This window comes from Anthonomus grandis, chromosome 17, assembly GCF_022605725.1.
Source record: "Anthonomus grandis grandis chromosome 17, icAntGran1.3, whole genome shotgun sequence".
In the NCBI taxonomy this organism is placed as follows: Eukaryota; Metazoa; Arthropoda; class Insecta; order Coleoptera; family Curculionidae; genus Anthonomus; species Anthonomus grandis.
In genome coordinates, this window is record NC_065562.1 from 374,972 (window position 1) to 393,554 (window position 18,583).

The 18,583-nt window shown below is 30.8% G+C and overlaps 3 long non-coding RNA genes across 3 annotated transcripts in view; 2 read left to right on the forward strand and 1 right to left on the reverse strand.

Annotated features, from left to right (window-relative positions):
• The window catches only part of LOC126746431 (uncharacterized), a 46,000-nt gene that overhangs the window by 10,753 nt on the left and 16,664 nt on the right, over positions 1 to 18,583 (reverse strand). The window lies entirely within an intron of this gene.
• Positions 21 to 5,911, forward strand: LOC126746427 (uncharacterized). The gene is made up of 2 exons (XR_007663886.1): positions 21 to 901; positions 5,389 to 5,911. It is a non-coding gene; the product is annotated as an uncharacterized LOC126746427 (long non-coding RNA).
• Positions 11,681 to 18,349, forward strand: LOC126746426 (uncharacterized). Its single transcript, XR_007663885.1, has 2 exons — positions 11,681 to 13,429; positions 17,919 to 18,349. It is a non-coding gene; the product is annotated as an uncharacterized LOC126746426 (long non-coding RNA).

The window sequence follows — 18,583 nt, forward strand, 5'->3', positions numbered from 1 at the left end:
GAAACGATGAAATTTGGCATAGGGTCTCTCAATACATTGAGAATGATGGATCCGTAAACGAATTTTTTTTCGGGTACCATCAAACGGAGCGGTACTGTCTCAAAGTCAAAAATTCGTAAAAAAACGGGTCAAAATTCATTTTTGCACGAGATCTCAATTTTAACGCTGTCAAAAAAATTGAAATTTTTAGGCCTAAAAGACTTTATAGTAATTCATGTCTGTATACTTTTTGGGCCCGATCGGTGTACAGGGTGAGTTGTTATAAGCGAACAAAAGTGACTAAAAAAAAAATTCAAACTTCTCCAGAGGCTAAAAAAAAATTTTTATAAAAAAAGTGTTTCGGCGAAAAGACTTCGTTTTATAAGAGATTTAACATACTTGGAGCTTTTTTTTGTAAAAAATTTATTTTACGAGTTCTGGCATTTTCAGTTTTTTGGGATTTTCCGCCAAACGATACTTATTTTGGGAAAAATTTTTTTTTCAAAAAATAACTTCATCCTTTACCTTTCATATGCCATATAATCGAAATTTTTGGGAACCATACAGGGCGAGCAATAATGAACTTTACCCATGAAGGTCCGACCCGAAAATCACATTTTATTTAATAACTTTTTCGTAGTGGCATCTGGACCATTTATATTCTCAGGCATTAAATACTTTAATAACCCCAGTATTTGTGTAAAATTACAATCTTCCAACTTTAATAGGTTCTGAGCAATTCGAATTTTTGCGTTTAATTCATTTGCCGCGTCCCTGTACATGGTGAAAGGATCAAACAACATCTAAAGGATCCGAAATTTTGTTTTACAACACATACTAAAATTTCAGGATTCCAGCGATAGTACAAGTACCCGAAAAATGCGATTTTATGAAAAAAGTCCATTTTTTTGCGTTTTTGCAGGTAATTGGAGGTGTCAACCTAAACTCTGATGAAATGGCTAGTGGGAACAATACTTTGACGCATGGTGGATACAAATTTTTTGCTCGTGACAGGTGGCCGGGACTTGGTCGGGTTTTTTGTAAAATTATGAATGAAAATGAACCGGAAACGATCAGGGAAAGGAAGCACCGAATCAGAAAATGAATGGGCTTTCCGAATCTGTGCATATCAATTGGGGAAATTGTGTATTGCGGCCAGGAAAATTCGGCAAACATTTTGACGTCTTCGAAAAATGCCGTTTTTTTGAAATGTCAGTGTCTTTATACCGGGGTGAGACGAAATGAAATTTGCCCGATTATTTTATTAAAATTATTCGAATATATACACGGGTCAGTCGTAATGATCTACTTAATTTAAAATAAGAATTTAGATATTAGGTGAGTTTTTACTATTTAGTTTATTATTAATATATGTTAACAATTCTTAAACATTGCTTTTGGGATATAAATAAAAATTTTTTGAAATTATTGATTTTTAAGGTTAGTCGAGTATCATAACTTTTTTGGTATTGGTGCGATTTGGTTGAAATTTGGTACCTAGTACCTATTTCGGATAAGATTAAGAAATTTTTACAGATATTTGACATGACTATGTTTTAAGGTCACGTGACTACCTTAACTTTTTTCCTATTTGTTCGATTTGACTGAAATTTGGTATTTGGGGTTTATTTAGGATGCAATTATTAATTTTGGACTAATATTTGACATTTGACTTCCGGGTCACGTGACTATTGTAACTTTTTTGCTATTGGTCTGATTGGGTTCAAATTTGGTATTTGGGCTTTATTTAGAATGCAATTATTAATTTTTGACTAATATTTGACATTTGACTTCCGGGTCACGTGACTATTGTAACTTTTTTGCTATGGGTTCGATTGGGTTCAAATTTGGTATTTGGGCTTTATTTAAGATACAATTAATAAATTTTAACAGATAATTGACAAATTATATTTTAAAGTCACGTGACTTTCATAATTCTTTTGCTATTGTTCCGATTGGGTTGAAATTTTGTATTTGGGCTTTATATAGGATGCAAGTAATAAATTTTGACAGAAATTTGACATGTTGAATTTTTTAAGTCACGTGACTTCCATAACTTTTTGCTATTGATTTGATTGGGTTCAAATTTGGAATTTGGGGTTTATTTAGGATGCAATTGTTGATTTTTTACAAAATTTTAAAATATTAAGTTCTAGGGTCACGTGACTATCAACATTTCCTATTCGATTGAAATTTGCTATTAGATGATATGTATATATTTATAGATAGTATTTTGTATTACCCTATTCCTTTTATCTTAATTAATTAAATTATTTCTTAAATTTGCCTTTAAAAAAAAAATTAAAAAATCATCGCTTCGAATACATAGGCTTTAAAGGGAATTTATCTTCTTTCATAATATTGTAGCATTATTATAGATTTTGAAAAATTTTGTCATTAAGCTTTTTCATTACTTTTTGAATGGTCTTTAGCCGGAAAAAAGAAATTTTGAATTTGGAGCATGTTCTGAAAAATTTTCATTTTGGGCCGGATTTTGTTTGAAAATCGATAAATGCAAATAAATAGGTTTTCTGTTCATTTTAGAGTCAAATCGATAATAACCTTTTTGAAAGGTATCCTGAAGTAGTACAAGATAGAAAAATAAAAAGTTAAAATTTTTCCATAGGGCTCTTGATAATTCGATATTTATGATTATTAGTTTTTTACAATTTTCTCCGATTCTGTGATAGCTATAATCAATTCGTTTTAACAGTCGAATTCCTCGTAATATTCCCGAGAACTTTTATTTAAGAGAAAAAGTTGTCAGAGTTATAGTTTATTTAGAAAAAAATAAAAACCATTTTTTCGCAATTTTTCATGGCTATACCCCTGTCGATTTTGGAGCAAAAAAAAAAAATTTTTTTCTTGGGTTTTTTTTACTGGAAATTGCCAACTTAGGGCTTACATTATAAGTTGTCATTTATCATTTAAAAAAAAAAAATTCTACCGTGGGAAAAAACGAGTTTTCTTTTATTTTTTTTTACATTTTTACTAATATCTCGACTTCTATAGCTTCGATTCAATTCGTTGATGGTTTCTTTTATTCTTTATTCTCCTCCTGTTAATTCTTTTTATATTTTATTACAATTGCCGTTCGGAATAAAACTGAAAAATTTTAAAAATCGACGTAAATACATAGACTCTTATGGGACCTAATATTTCTCTTTATATTGTGGCACTCGTATAAATCATGGAAAATTTTGGCATTAAGCTTTTTTACTAGTTTTTGAATGGTTTTTAACTAGAAAAAAGAAATTTTGAATTCGGAGCATATTTTGAAAAAATTGTCATTTTGACCCCGGATTTTGTTCGAAAATCGAAAAATGCAAAGAAATAGGTTTTCCGTTCATTTTAGAGTCAAATTGGTAATAATCTTTTTTAAAGATACTCTGAAGTAGTACAGGATAGAAAAATAAAAAATTGAAATTTTTCCATAGGGCTCTTGATAATTCGATATTTATGTTTAATAGTTTTTTCCAATTTTCTCCGATTGTATAATAGCTAGAACCGATTCGTTTTAACGCACGGATACCTCGTAATATTTCCGAAAACTTTTGTTTAAGACAAAAAGTTGTCAGAGTTATATTTTATTTATAAAAAAATAAAAACCATTTTTTCTTAATTTTTCGTGGGTATACCCCTTTCGATTTTCGACCAAAAAAAAAAATGTTTTTTTCTAGGATTTTTTTTTGTGAAAATTACAAGTTTAGGGCTAAAACTAAAATTTGTCATAAATTATTTTAAGAAAAAAAATTATACCGTGGGAAAAAACCAGTTTTCTTTTGTTTTTCCCACATTTTTACTTATATCTCGGCTTCTATAGCTTCGATTCAATTCGTTGATGGTTTCTTTTATTTCTTATTCTCCTCCTGTCAATTCTTTTGATATTTTATGACTATTACATTTCAAAATAAAAAGAAAAATTGAAACAAATCGACGTAAAATCCCTGTTTGTTCTATTTAAATAAATAGACCCTTATGGGAACTTCTCTCTGAATTTGGTATTTATGGTTTATTTAGGATACAACTAATAAATTATGACATTTAAGTTTCAGCCTAGGTCAGGTGACTACCGTAACTTTTTTGCTATTGGTCCGATTCTGTTCGAATTTGGTATTCAGGCTTTATTTAGAATACAATTAATATACTTTCACAGATATTTGAAATATAAGACAGTATATTGACACACAACGCGACTATATAACAAATTATGGTTCTTTGAAGCATGATACCCCAACAACTGGTCCTCTCTTTCCTTGGCAGGTAGACGTTAGCCTCCCTGACTCACCTAAGTACACCTGATAATTTTTGATTGTTTTTTTAAATTCCCTTATGGCTTTTCACAGACAAGACCTAAAGGTTCCAAACTGGTCCCCACGGACCAAAAGTATAGGAGCGAAGCGACTATACTTGTTATATAGTCGCAGACTATATTATGCACGCGAGGTCGGGCCCGAAAAATCGTGTTTTTTTGGAAATAAAAATTCATATCTTTGGCTGTATGGTTAGCGAAACGATGAAATTTGGCATAGGGTCTCTCAATACATTGAGAATGATGGATCCGTAAACGATTTTTTTTTCCGGTACCACCAAACGGAGCGGTACTGTCTCAAAGTCAAAAATTCGTAAAAAAACGGGTCAAATTCCTTTCAGACGCGAGAACTCAAATAAAAAGCCTTTAAAAAACTTTAAATTTTTAAGACATAAGGGTCGGTGGGGGCTTAAGAACTGTATACTTTTTGGGCCAGATCGGTATACAGGGTGAGTTGTTATAAGCGAACAAAAGTGACTAAAAAAAAATTCAAACTTCTCCAGAGGCTAAAAAAAAATTTTTATAAAAAAAGTGTTTCGGCGAAAAGACTTCGTTTTATAAGAGATTTGACATACTTGGAGCTTTTTTTTGTAAAAAATTTATTTTACGAGTTCTGGCATTTTCAGTTTTTTAGGATTTTCCGCCAAACGATACTTATTTTGGGAAAATTTTTTTTTTCAAAAAATAACTTCATCCTTTACCTTTTATATGCCATATAACCGAAATTTTTGGGAACCATACAGGGTGAGCAATAATGAACTTTACCCATGAAGGTCCGACCCGAAAATCACATTTTATTTAATAACTTTTTAGTGGTTGCACCTGGACAATTTATATTCTCAGGCATTAAATACTTTAATAACCCCATTATTTGTGTAAAATTACAATCTTCCAACTTTAATAGGTTCTGAGCAATTCGAATTTTCGCGTTTAATTCATTTGCCGCGTCCCTGTACATGGTGAAAAGATCAGACATCGTCTAAAAGATCCGAAATTTTGTTTTACAACACATACTAAAATTTCAGGGTTCCAGCGATAGTACAAGTACCCGAAAAATGCGATTTTATGAAAAAAGTCCATTTTTTGCGTTTTTGCAGGTAATTGGAGGTGTCAACCTAAACTCTGATGAAATGGCTAGTGGGAACAATACTTTGACGCATTGTGGTTACAAATTTTTTGCTCGTAACAGGTGGCCGGGACTTGGTTGGGTTTTTTGTAAAATTATGAATGAAAATGAACCGGAAACGATCAGGGAAAGGAAGCACCGAATCAGAAAATGAATGGGCTTTCCGAATCTGTGCATATCAATTGGGGAAATTGTGTATTGCGGCCAGGAAAATTCGGCAAACATTTTGACGTCTTCGAAAAATGCCGTTTTTTTGAAAAGTCAGTGGTTTTATACCGGGGTGAGACGAAATGAAATTTGCCCGATTATTTTATTAAAATTATTCGAATATATACACGGGTCAGTCGTAATGATCTATTTAATTTAAAATAAAAATTTAGATATTAGGTGAGCTTTTACTATTTAGTTTATTATTAATAAATGTTAATAATTCTTAAACATTGCTTTTGGGTTATAAATAAAAAATTTTTGAAATTATTGATTTTTAAGGTTAGTCGAGTATCATAACTTTTTTGGTATTGGTGCGATTTGGTTGAAATTTGGTACCTAGTACCTATTTCGGATAAGATTAATAAATTTTTACAGATATTTGACATGACTATGTTTTAGGGTCACGTGACTACCTTAACTTTCTTCCTATTTGTCCGATTTGAATGAAATTTGGTATTTGGGGTTTATTTAGGATGCAATTATTAATTTTTCATAGATATTTGACATTTGACTTCCAGGTCACGTGACTATCGTAACTTTTTTGCTATTGGTCTGATTGGGTTCAAATTTGGTATTTGGGCTTTATTTAGGATGCAATTATTAATTTTTGACAGATATTTGACATTTGACTTCCGGGTCACGTGACTATTGTAACTTTTTTGCTATGAGTCCGATTGGGTTCAAATTTGGTATTTATGCTTTATTTAGGACACAATTAATAAATTTTAACAGATAATTGTCAAATTATATTTTAAAGTCACGTGACTTTGATAATTCTTTTGCTATTGATCCGATTGGGTTGAAATTTGGTATTTAGAGTTTTATTAGGATGCCATTATTGAATTTTTACAAATTTTTAAAATATTGCGTTTTTAAGTCACGTGACTATCAAAATTTCTTTCGTATTCGTCCGATTTGATTGAAATTTCCTATTAGATTATATGTATATATTTATAGATAATATTTTGTAGTACCCTATTGCTTTTAACTTAATTGTTTCTTAGATTTGCCTTTGAAAAACAAATTAAAAAATCATCGGTTGGATATGCTTTAAAGGGAACTTATCTTCTTTCATAATATTGTAGCATTATTATAGATTTTGAAAATTTTTGTCATTAAGCTTTTTCATTCCTTTTTGAATGGTCTTTAGCCAGAAAAAAGAAATTTGGAATTTGGAGCATGTTTTGAAAAAATTTTAATTTTGGGCCCGGTTTTGTTCGAAAATCGATAAATGCAAATAAATAGGTTTTCTGTTCATTTTAGAGTCAAATCGATAATAACCTTTTTGAAAGGTATCCTGAAGTAGTACCTGATAGAAAAATAAAAAAATGAAATTTTTTCATAGGGCTCTTGATAATTCGATATTTATGAATTATAGTTTTTTACAATTTTCTCCGAATCTGTGATAGCTATAATCAATTAGTTTTTAAATTCGAATACCTCGTAATATTCCCTAGAACTTTTGTTTAAGGCAAAAAGTTGTTAGAGTTATAGTTTAGTTAGAAAAAAATAAAAACCATTTTTTCACAATTTTTCATGGCTATACCCCTTTCGATTTTGGAGCAAAAAAAAAAATTTTTTTTCTTGGGTTTTTTTTACTGGAAATTGCCAACTTAGGGCTTGCATTATAATTTGTCAATTATCATTTTAAGAAAAAAAATGGTACCGTGGAAAAAAAACGAGTTTTCTTTTATTTTTTTTCACATTTTTACTAATATCTCGACTTCTATAGCTTCGATTCGATTCGTTGATGGTTTCTTTTATTTCTTATTCTCCTCCTGTCAATTCTTTTGATATTTTATTACTATTATATTTCAAAACAAAAAGGAAAATTAAAACAAATCGACGTAAAATCCCTGTTTGTTCTATTTCAATAAATAGACCCTTATGGGAACTTCTCTCTGAATTTGGTATTTATGGTTTCTTTAGGATACAAGGAATAAATTATGACAGATAACTGACATTTGAGTCAGCCTAGGTCACATGACTACCGTAACTTTTTAGCTATTGGTCCGATTCTGCTCGAATTTGGTATTCAGGCTTTATTTAGAATACAATTAATATACTTCGACAGATATTTGAAATATAAGATAGTATACTAACACAACGCGACTATATAACAAATTATGGTTCTTTGAAGCATGATACCCCAACCACTGGTCATCTCTTTCCTTGGCATATAAACGTTGGTACACCTGACAATTTTGGTTTTTTTTTTAAGAATTCCTTTATAGCCATTCACAAACAAGACCTAAAGGTTCCAAACTGGTCCCCACGGACCAAAAGTATAGGAGCGAAGCGACTATACTTGTTATATAGTCGCAGACTATATTATGCACGCGAGGTCGGGCCCGAAAAATCGTGTTTTTTTGGAAATAAAAATTCATATCTTTGGCTGTATGGCTAGCGAAACGATGAAATTTGGCATAGGGTCTCTCAATACATTGGGAATGATGGATCCGTAAACAAATTTTTTTTCCGGTACCACCAAACGGAGCGGTACTGTCTCAAAGTCAAAAATTCGTAAAAAAACCGGTCAAAATTCATTTTTGCACGAGATCTCAATTTTAACGCTGTCAAAAAAATTGAAATTTTTAGGCATAAAAGACTTTATAGTAATTCATGTCTGTATACTTTTTGGGCCCGATCGGTGTACAGGGTGAGTTGTTATAAGCGAACAAAAGTGACTAAAAAAAAAATTCAAACTTCTCCAGAGGCTAAAAAAAAATTTTTATAAAAAAAGTGTTTCGGCGAAAAGACTTCGTTTTATAAGAGATTTGACATACTTGGAGCTTTTTTTTGTAAAAAATTTATTTTACGAGTTCTGGCATTTTCAGTTTTTTGGGATTTTCCGCCAAACGATACTTATTTTGGGAAAAATTTTTTTTTCAAAAAATAACTTCATCCTTTACCTTTCATATGCCATATAATCGAAATTTTTGGGAACCATACAGGGCGAGCAATAATGAACTTTACCCATGAAGGTCCGACCCGAAAATCACATTTTATTTAATAACTTTTTCGTAGTGGCATCTGGACCATTTATATTCTCAGGCATTAAATACTTTAATAACCCCAGTATTTGTGTAAAATTACAATCTTCCAACTTTAATAGGTTCTGAGCAATTCGAATTTTTGCGTTTAATTCATTTGCCGCGTCCCTGTACATGGTGAAAGGATCAAACAACATCTAAAGGATCCGAAATTTTGTTTTACAATACATACTAAAATTTCAGGGTTCCAGCGATAGTACAAGTACCCGAAAAATGCGATTTTATGAAAAAAGTCCATTTTTTTGCGTTTTTGCAGGTAATTGGAGGTGTCAACCTAAACTCTGATGAAATGGCTAGTGGGAACAATACTTTGACGCATGGTGGATACAAATTTTTTGCTCGTGACAGGTGGCCGGGACTTGGTTGGGTTTTTTGTAAAATTATGAATGAAAATGAACCGGAAACGATCAGGGAAAGGAAGCACCGAATCAGAAAATGAATGGGCTTTCCGAATCTGTGCATATCAATTGGGGAAATTGTGTATTGCGGCCAGGAAAATTCGGCAAACATTTTGACGTCTTCGAAAAATGCCGTTTTTTTGAAATGTCAGTGTCTTTATACCGGGGTGAGACGAAATGAAATTTGCCCGATTATTTTATTAAAATTATTCGAATATATACACGGGTCAGTCGTAATGATCTATTTAATTTAAAATAAAAATTTAGATATTTGGTGAGTTTTTACTATTTAGTTTATTATTAATAAATGTTAACAATTCTTAAACATTGCTTTTGGGATATAAATAAAAAATTTTTGAAATTATTTATTTTTAAGGTTAGTCGAGTATCATAACTTTTTTGGTATTGGTGCGATTTGGTTGAAATTTGGTACCTAGTACCTATTTCGGATAAGATTAATAAATTTTTACAGATATTTGACATGACTATGTTTTAAGGTCACGTGACTACCGTAACTTTTTAACTATTGGTCTGATTTGATTGAAATTTGGTATTTGGGGTTTAGTTAGGATGCAATTATTAATTTTTCACAGATATTTGACATTTGACTTCCGGGTCACGTGACTATTGTAACTTTTTTGCTATGAGTCCGATTGGGTTCAAATTTGGTATTTATGCTTTATTTAGGACACAATTAATAAATTTTGACAGATAATTGACAAATTATATTTTAAAGTCACGTGACTCTCATAATTCTTTTGCTATTGATCCGATTGGGTTGAAATTTAGTATTTGGGCTTTATTTAGGATGCAAGTAATAAATTTTGCCAGAAATTTGACATATTGAATTTTAAAGTCACGTGACTTCCATAACTTTTTTGCTATGGGTCTGATTGGGTTCAAATTTGGAATTTGGGGTTTAATTAGAATGCAATTGTTGATTTCTTACAAAATTTTAAAATATTAAGTTCCAGGGTCACGTGACTATCAACATTTCCTATTCGATTGAAATTTACTATTAGATGATATTTATAGATAATATTTTGTATTACCCTATTCCTTTTATCTTAATTAGTTAAATTATTTCTTAAATTTGCCTTTTTAAAAAACATTAAAAAATCATCGGTTCGAATACATAGGCTTTAAAGGGAACTTATCTTCTTTCATAATATTGTAGCATTATTATAGATTTTGAAAACTTTTGTCATTAAGCTTTTTCATTCCTTTTTGAATGGTCTTTAGCCAGAAAAAAGAAATTTGGAATTTGGAGCATGTTTTGAAAAAATTTTAATTTTGGGCCCGGTTTTGTTCGAAAATCGATAAATGCAAATAAATAGGTTTTCTGTTCATTTTAGAGTCAAATCGATAATAACCTTTTTGAAAGGTATCCTGAAGTAGTACCTGATAGAAAAATAAAAAAATTAAATTTTTTCATAGGGCTCTTGATAATTCGATATTTATAAATTATAGTTTTTTACAATTTTCTCCGAATCTGTGATAGCTATAATCAATTAGTTTTAACATTCGAATACCTCGTAACATTCCCTAGAACTTTTGTTTAAGGCAAAAAGTTGTTAGAGTTATAGTTTAGTTAGAAAAAAATAAAAACCATTTTTTCACAATTTTTCATGGCTATATCCCTTTCGATTTTGGAGCAAAAAAAAAAATTTTTTTTCTTGGGTTTTTTTTTACTGGAAATTGCCAACTTAGGGCTTGCATTATAATTTGTCAATTATCATTTTAAGAAAAAAAATGGTACCGTGGAAAAAAAACGAGTTTTCTTTTATTTTTTTTCACATTTTTACTAATATCTCGACTTCTATAGCTTCGATTCAATTCGTTGATGGTTTTTATTATTCCTTATTCTCCTCCTGTTAATTCTTTTCATATTTTATTACAATTGCCTTTCGAAATAAAACTGAAAAATTAAAAAAATAGACGTAAAATCCCGGTTGTCTTATCCCTATACATAGGCTCTTATGGAATCTAATTTTTCCCTTTATATTATGGCACTCGTATAAATCGTGGAAGATTTTGTCATAAAGCTTTTTTATTAGTTTTTGAATGGTCTTTAACCAGAAAATAGAAATTTTGAATTCGGAGCATATTTTGGAAAAATGGTCATTTTGACCCCGGATTTTGTTCGAAAATCGAAAAATGCAGAGAAATAGGTTTTCCGTTCATTTTAGAGTCAAATTGGTAATAATCTTTTTTAAAGATACTCTGAAGTAGTACAGGTTAGAAAAATAAAAAATTGAAATTTTTCCATAGGGCTCTTGATAATTCGATATTTATGTTTAATAGTTTTTTCTAATTTTCTCCGATTGTATAATAGCTAGAACCGATTCGTTTTGACAGGCGAATATCTCTTAATATAGCGAAGAACTCTTATTTAATACAAAAAGTTGTCAGATTTATAGTTTATTTATAAAAAAATAAAAACCATTTTTTCGCAATTTTTCATGGCTATACCCCTTTCGATTTTCGGCCAAAAAAAAAAATTTTTTTTCTTGGGTTTTTTTACTTGAATTTGCCAACTTAGGGCTTACATTATAATTTGTCAATAATTATTTTAAGAAAAAAAAATTATACCGTGGGAAAAAACCAGTTTTCTTTTGTTTTTTCCCACATTTTTACTAATCTCTCGGCTTCTATAGCTTCGATTCAATTCATTGATGGTTTCTTTTATTTCTTATTCTCCTCCTCTCAATTCTTTTGATATTTTATTACTATTACATTTCAAGATAAAAAGAAAAATTAAAACAAATCGACGTAAAATCCCTGTTTGTTCTATTTCAAGAAATAGACCCTTATGGGAACTTCTCTCTGAATTTGGTATTTATGGTTTATTTAGGATACAACTAATAAATTATGACAGATAACTGACATTTAAGTTTCAGCCTAGGTCACGTGACTACCGTAACTTTTTTGCTATTGGTCCGATTCTGTTCGAATTTGGTATTCAGACTTTATTTAGAATACAATTAATATACTTTCACAGATATTTGAAATATAAGACAGTATATTGACACACAACGCGACTATATAACAAATTATGGTTCTTTGAAGCATGATACCCCAACAACTGGTCCTCTCTTTCCTTGGCAGGTAAACGTTAGCCTCCCCCACTCACCTAAGTACACCTGATAGTTTTTGATTTTTTTTTTATTACCTTATGGCTTTTCACAGACAAGACCTAAAGGTTCCAAACTGGTCCCCACGGACCAAAAGTATAGGAGCGAAGCGACTATACTTGTTATATAGGAGCGTCTGCGACTATATTAAGCACGCCACCTCGGGTCCGAAAAATCGTGTTTTTTTGGAAATAAAAATTCATATCTTTGGCTGTATGGCTAGCGAAACGATGAAATTTGGCATAGGGTCTCTCAATACATTGAGAATGATGGATCCGTAAACGAATTTTTTTTCGGGTACCATCAAACGGAGCGGTACTGTCTCAAAGTCAAAAATTCGTAAAAAAACGGGTCAAAATTCATTTTTGCACGAGATCTCAATTTTAACGCTGTCAAAAAAATTGAAATTTTTAGGCCTAAAAGACTTTATAGTAATTCATGTCTGTATACTTTTTGGGCCCGATCGGTGTACAGGGTGAGTTGTTATAAGCGAACAAAAGTGACTAAAAAAAAAATTCAAACTTCTCCAGAGGCTAAAAAAAAATTTTTATAAAAAAAGTGTTTCGGCGAAAAGACTTCGTTTTATAAGAGATTTAACATACTTGGAGCTTTTTTTTGTAAAAAATTTATTTTACGAGTTCTGGCATTTTCAGTTTTTTGGGATTTTCCGCCAAACGATACTTATTTTGGGAAAAATTTTTTTTTCAAAAAATAACTTCATCCTTTACCTTTCATATGCCATATAATCGAAATTTTTGGGAACCATACAGGGCGAGCAATAATGAACTTTACCCATGAAGGTCCGACCCGAAAATCACATTTTATTTAATAACTTTTTCGTAGTGGCATCTGGACCATTTATATTCTCAGGCATTAAATACTTTAATAACCCCAGTATTTGTGTAAAATTACAATCTTCCAACTTTAATAGGTTCTGAGCAATTCGAATTTTTGCGTTTAATTCATTTGCCGCGTCCCTGTACATGGTGAAAGGATCAAACAACATCTAAAGGATCCGAAATTTTGTTTTACAACACATACTAAAATTTCAGGATTCCAGCGATAGTACAAGTACCCGAAAAATGCGATTTTATGAAAAAAGTCCATTTTTTTGCGTTTTTGCAGGTAATTGGAGGTGTCAACCTAAACTCTGATGAAATGGCTAGTGGGAACAATACTTTGACGCATGGTGGATACAAATTTTTTGCTCGTGACAGGTGGCCGGGACTTGGTCGGGTTTTTTGTAAAATTATGAATGAAAATGAACCGGAAACGATCAGGGAAAGGAAGCACCGAATCAGAAAATGAATGGGCTTTCCGAATCTGTGCATATCAATTGGGGAAATTGTGTATTGCGGCCAGGAAAATTCGGCAAACATTTTGACGTCTTCGAAAAATGCCGTTTTTTTGAAATGTCAGTGTCTTTATACCGGGGTGAGACGAAATGAAATTTGCCCGATTATTTTATTAAAATTATTCGAATATATACACGGGTCAGTCGTAATGATCTACTTAATTTAAAATAAGAATTTAGATATTAGGTGAGTTTTTACTATTTAGTTTATTATTAATATATGTTAACAATTCTTAAACATTGCTTTTGGGATATAAATAAAAATTTTTTGAAATTATTGATTTTTAAGGTTAGTCGAGTATCATAACTTTTTTGGTATTGGTGCGATTTGGTTGAAATTTGGTACCTAGTACCTATTTCGGATAAGATTAAGAAATTTTTACAGATATTTGACATGACTATGTTTTAAGGTCACGTGACTACCTTAACTTTTTTCCTATTTGTTCGATTTGACTGAAATTTGGTATTTGGGGTTTATTTAGGATGCAATTATTAATTTTGGACTAATATTTGACATTTGACTTCCGGGTCACGTGACTATTGTAACTTTTTTGCTATTGGTCTGATTGGGTTCAAATTTGGTATTTGGGCTTTATTTAGAATGCAATTATTAATTTTTGACTAATATTTGACATTTGACTTCCGGGTCACGTGACTATTGTAACTTTTTTGCTATGGGTTCGATTGGGTTCAAATTTGGTATTTGGGCTTTATTTAAGATACAATTAATAAATTTTAACAGATAATTGACAAATTATATTTTAAAGTCACGTGACTTTCATAATTCTTTTGCTATTGTTCCGATTGGGTTGAAATTTTGTATTTGGGCTTTATATAGGATGCAAGTAATAAATTTTGACAGAAATTTGACATGTTGAATTTTTTAAGTCACGTGACTTCCATAACTTTTTGCTATTGATTTGATTGGGTTCAAATTTGGAATTTGGGGTTTATTTAGGATGCAATTGTTGATTTTTTACAAAATTTTAAAATATTAAGTTCTAGGGTCACGTGACTATCAACATTTCCTATTCGATTGAAATTTGCTATTAGATGATATGTATATATTTATAGATAGTATTTTGTATTACCCTATTCCTTTTATCTTAATTAATTAAATTATTTCTTAAATTTGCCTTTAAAAAAAAAATTAAAAAATCATCGCTTCGAATACATAGGCTTTAAAGGGAATTTATCTTCTTTCATAATATTGTAGCATTATTATAGATTTTGAAAAATTTTGTCATTAAGCTTTTTCATTACTTTTTGAATGGTCTTTAGCCGGAAAAAAGAAATTTTGAATTTGGAGCATGTTCTGAAAAATTTTCATTTTGGGCCGGATTTTGTTTGAAAATCGATAAATGCAAATAAATAGGTTTTCTGTTCATTTTAGAGTCAAATCGATAATAACCTTTTTGAAAGGTATCCTGAAGTAGTACAAGATAGAAAAATAAAAAGTTAAAATTTTTCCATAGGGCTCTTGATAATTCGATATTTATGATTATTAGTTTTTTACAATTTTCTCCGATTCTGTGATAGCTATAATCAATTCGTTTTAACAGTCGAATTCCTCGTAATATTCCCGAGAACTTTTATTTAAGAGAAAAAGTTGTCAGAGTTATAGTTTATTTAGAAAAAAATAAAAACCATTTTTTCGCAATTTTTCATGGCTATACCCCTGTCGATTTTGGAGCAAAAAAAAAAAATTTTTTTCTTGGGTTTTTTTTACTGGAAATTGCCAACTTAGGGCTTACATTATAAGTTGTCATTTATCATTTAAAAAAAAAAAATTCTACCGTGGGAAAAAACGAGTTTTCTTTTATTTTTTTTTACATTTTTACTAATATCTCGACTTCTATAGCTTCGATTCAATTCGTTGATGGTTTCTTTTATTCTTTATTCTCCTCCTGTTAATTCTTTTTATATTTTATTACAATTGCCGTTCGGAATAAAACTGAAAAATTTTAAAAATCGACGTAAATACATAGACTCTTATGGGACCTAATATTTCTCTTTATATTGTGGCACTCGTATAAATCATGGAAAATTTTGGCATTAAGCTTTTTTACTAGTTTTTGAATGGTTTTTAACTAGAAAAAAGAAATTTTGAATTCGGAGCATATTTTGAAAAAATTGTCATTTTGACCCCGGATTTTGTTCGAAAATCGAAAAATGCAAAGAAATAGGTTTTCCGTTCATTTTAGAGTCAAATTGGTAATAATCTTTTTTAAAGATACTCTGAAGTAGTACAGGATAGAAAAATAAAAAATTGAAATTTTTCCATAGGGCTCTTGATAATTCGATATTTATGTTTAATAGTTTTTTCCAATTTTCTCCGATTGTATAATAGCTAGAACCGATTCGTTTTAACGCACGGATACCTCGTAATATTTCCGAAAACTTTTGTTTAAGACAAAAAGTTGTCAGAGTTATATTTTATTTATAAAAAAATAAAAACCATTTTTTCTTAATTTTTCGTGGGTATACCCCTTTCGATTTTCGACCAAAAAAAAAAATGTTTTTTTCTAGGATTTTTTTTTGTGAAAATTACAAGTTTAGGGCTAAAACTAAAATTTGTCATAAATTATTTTAAGAAAAAAAATTATACCGTGGGAAAAAACCAGTTTTCTTTTGTTTTTCCCACATTTTTACTTATATCTCGGCTTCTATAGCTTCGATTCAATTCGTTGATGGTTTCTTTTATTTCTTATTCTCCTCCTGTCAATTCTTTTGATATTTTATGACTATTACATTTCAAAATAAAAAGAAAAATTGAAACAAATCGACGTAAAATCCCTGTTTGTTCTATTTAAATAAATAGACCCTTATGGGAACTTCTCTCTGAATTTGGTATTTATGGTTTATTTAGGATACAACTAATAAATTATGACATTTAAGTTTCAGCCTAGGTCAGGTGACTACCGTAACTTTTTTGCTATTGGTCCGATTCTGTTCGAATTTGGTATTCAGGCTTTATTTAGAATACAATTAATATACTTTCACAGATATTTGAAATATAAGACAGTATATTGACACACAACGCGACTATATAACAAATTATGGTTCTTTGAAGCATGATACCCCAACAACTGGTCCTCTCTTTCCTTGGCAGGTAGACGTTAGCCTCCCTGACTCACCTAAGTACACCTGATAATTTTTGATTGTTTTTTTAAATTCCCTTATGGCTTTTCACAGACAAGACCTAAAGGTTCCAAACTGGTCCCCACGGACCAAAAGTATAGGAGCGAAGCGACTATACTTGTTATATAGTCGCAGACTATATTATGCACGCCACGTCGGGCCCGAAAAATCGTGTTTTTTTGGAAATAAAAATTCATATCTTTGGCTGTATGGCTAGCGAAACGATGAAATTTGGCATAGGGTCTCTCAATACATTGGGAATGATGGATCCGTAAACGAATTTTTTTTCGGGTACCATCAAACGGAGCGGTACTGTCTCAAAGTCAAAAATTCGTAAAAAAACCGGTCAAAATTCATTTTTGCACGAGATCTCAATTTTAACGCTGTCAAAAAAATTGAAATTTTTAGGCATAAAAGACTTTATAGTAATTCATGTCTGTATACTTTTTGGGCCCGATCGGTGTACAGGGTGAGTTGTTATAAGCGAACAAAAGTGACTAAAAAAAAAATTCAAACTTCTCCAGAGGCTAAAAAAAAATTTTTATAAAAAAAGTGTTTCGGCGAAAAGACTTCGTTTTATAAGAGATTTGACATACTTGGAGCTTTTTTTTGTAAAAAATTTATTTTACGAGTTCTGGCATTTTCAGTTTTTTGAGATTTCCCGCCAAACGATACTTATTTTGGGAAAAATTTTTTTTTCAAAAAATAACTTCATCCTTTACCTTTCATATGCCATATAACCGAAATTTTTGGGAACCATACAGGGCGAGCAATAATGAACTTTACCCATGAAGGTCCGACCCGAAAATCACATTTTATTTAATAACTTTTTCGTAGTGGCATCTGGACCATTTATATTCTCAGGCATTAAATACTTTAATAACCCCAGTATTTGTGTAAAATTACAATCTTCTAACTTTAATAGGTTCTGAGCAATTCGAATTTTCGCGTTTAATTCATTTGCCGCGTCCCTGTATATGATGAAGAGATCAAACAACATCTAAAGGATCCGAAATTTTGTTTTACAACACATACTAAAATTTCAAAGTTCCAGCGATAGTACAAGTACCCGAAAAATGCGATTTTATGAAAAAAGTCCATTTTTTTGCGTTTTTGCAGGTAATTGGAGGTGTCAACCTAAACTCTGATGAAATGGCTGGTGGGAACAATACTTTGACGCATGGTGGATTCAAATTTTTTGCTCGTGACAGGTGGCCGGGACTTGGTTGGGTTTTTTGTAAAATTATGAATGAAAATGAACCGGAAACGATCAGGGAAAGGAAGCACCGAATCAGAAAATGAATGGGCTTTCCGAATCTGTGCATATCAATTGGGGAAATTGTGTATTGCGGCCAGGAAAATTCGGCAAACATTTTGACGTCTTCGAAAAATGCCGTTTTTTTGAAAAGTCAGTGGTTTTATACCGGGGTGAGACGAAATGAAATTTGCCCGATTATTTTATTAAAATTATTCGAATATATACACGGGTCAGTCGTAATGATCTATTTAATTTAAAATAAAAATTTAGATATTAGGTGAGCTTTTACTATTTAGTTTATTATTAATAAATGTTAATAATTCTTAAACATTGCTTTTGGGTTATAAATAAAAAATTTTTGAAATTATTGATTTTTAAGGTTAGTCGAGTATCATAACTTTTTTGGTATTGGTGCGATTTGGTTGAAATTTGGTACCTAGTACCTATTTCGGATAAGATTAATAAATTTTTACAGATATTTGACATGACTATGTTTTAGGGTCACGTGACTACCTTAACTTTCTTCCTATTTGTCCGATTTGAATGAAATTTGGTATTTGGGGTTTATTTAGGATGCAATTAGTAATTTTTCATAGATATTTGACATTTGACTTCCAG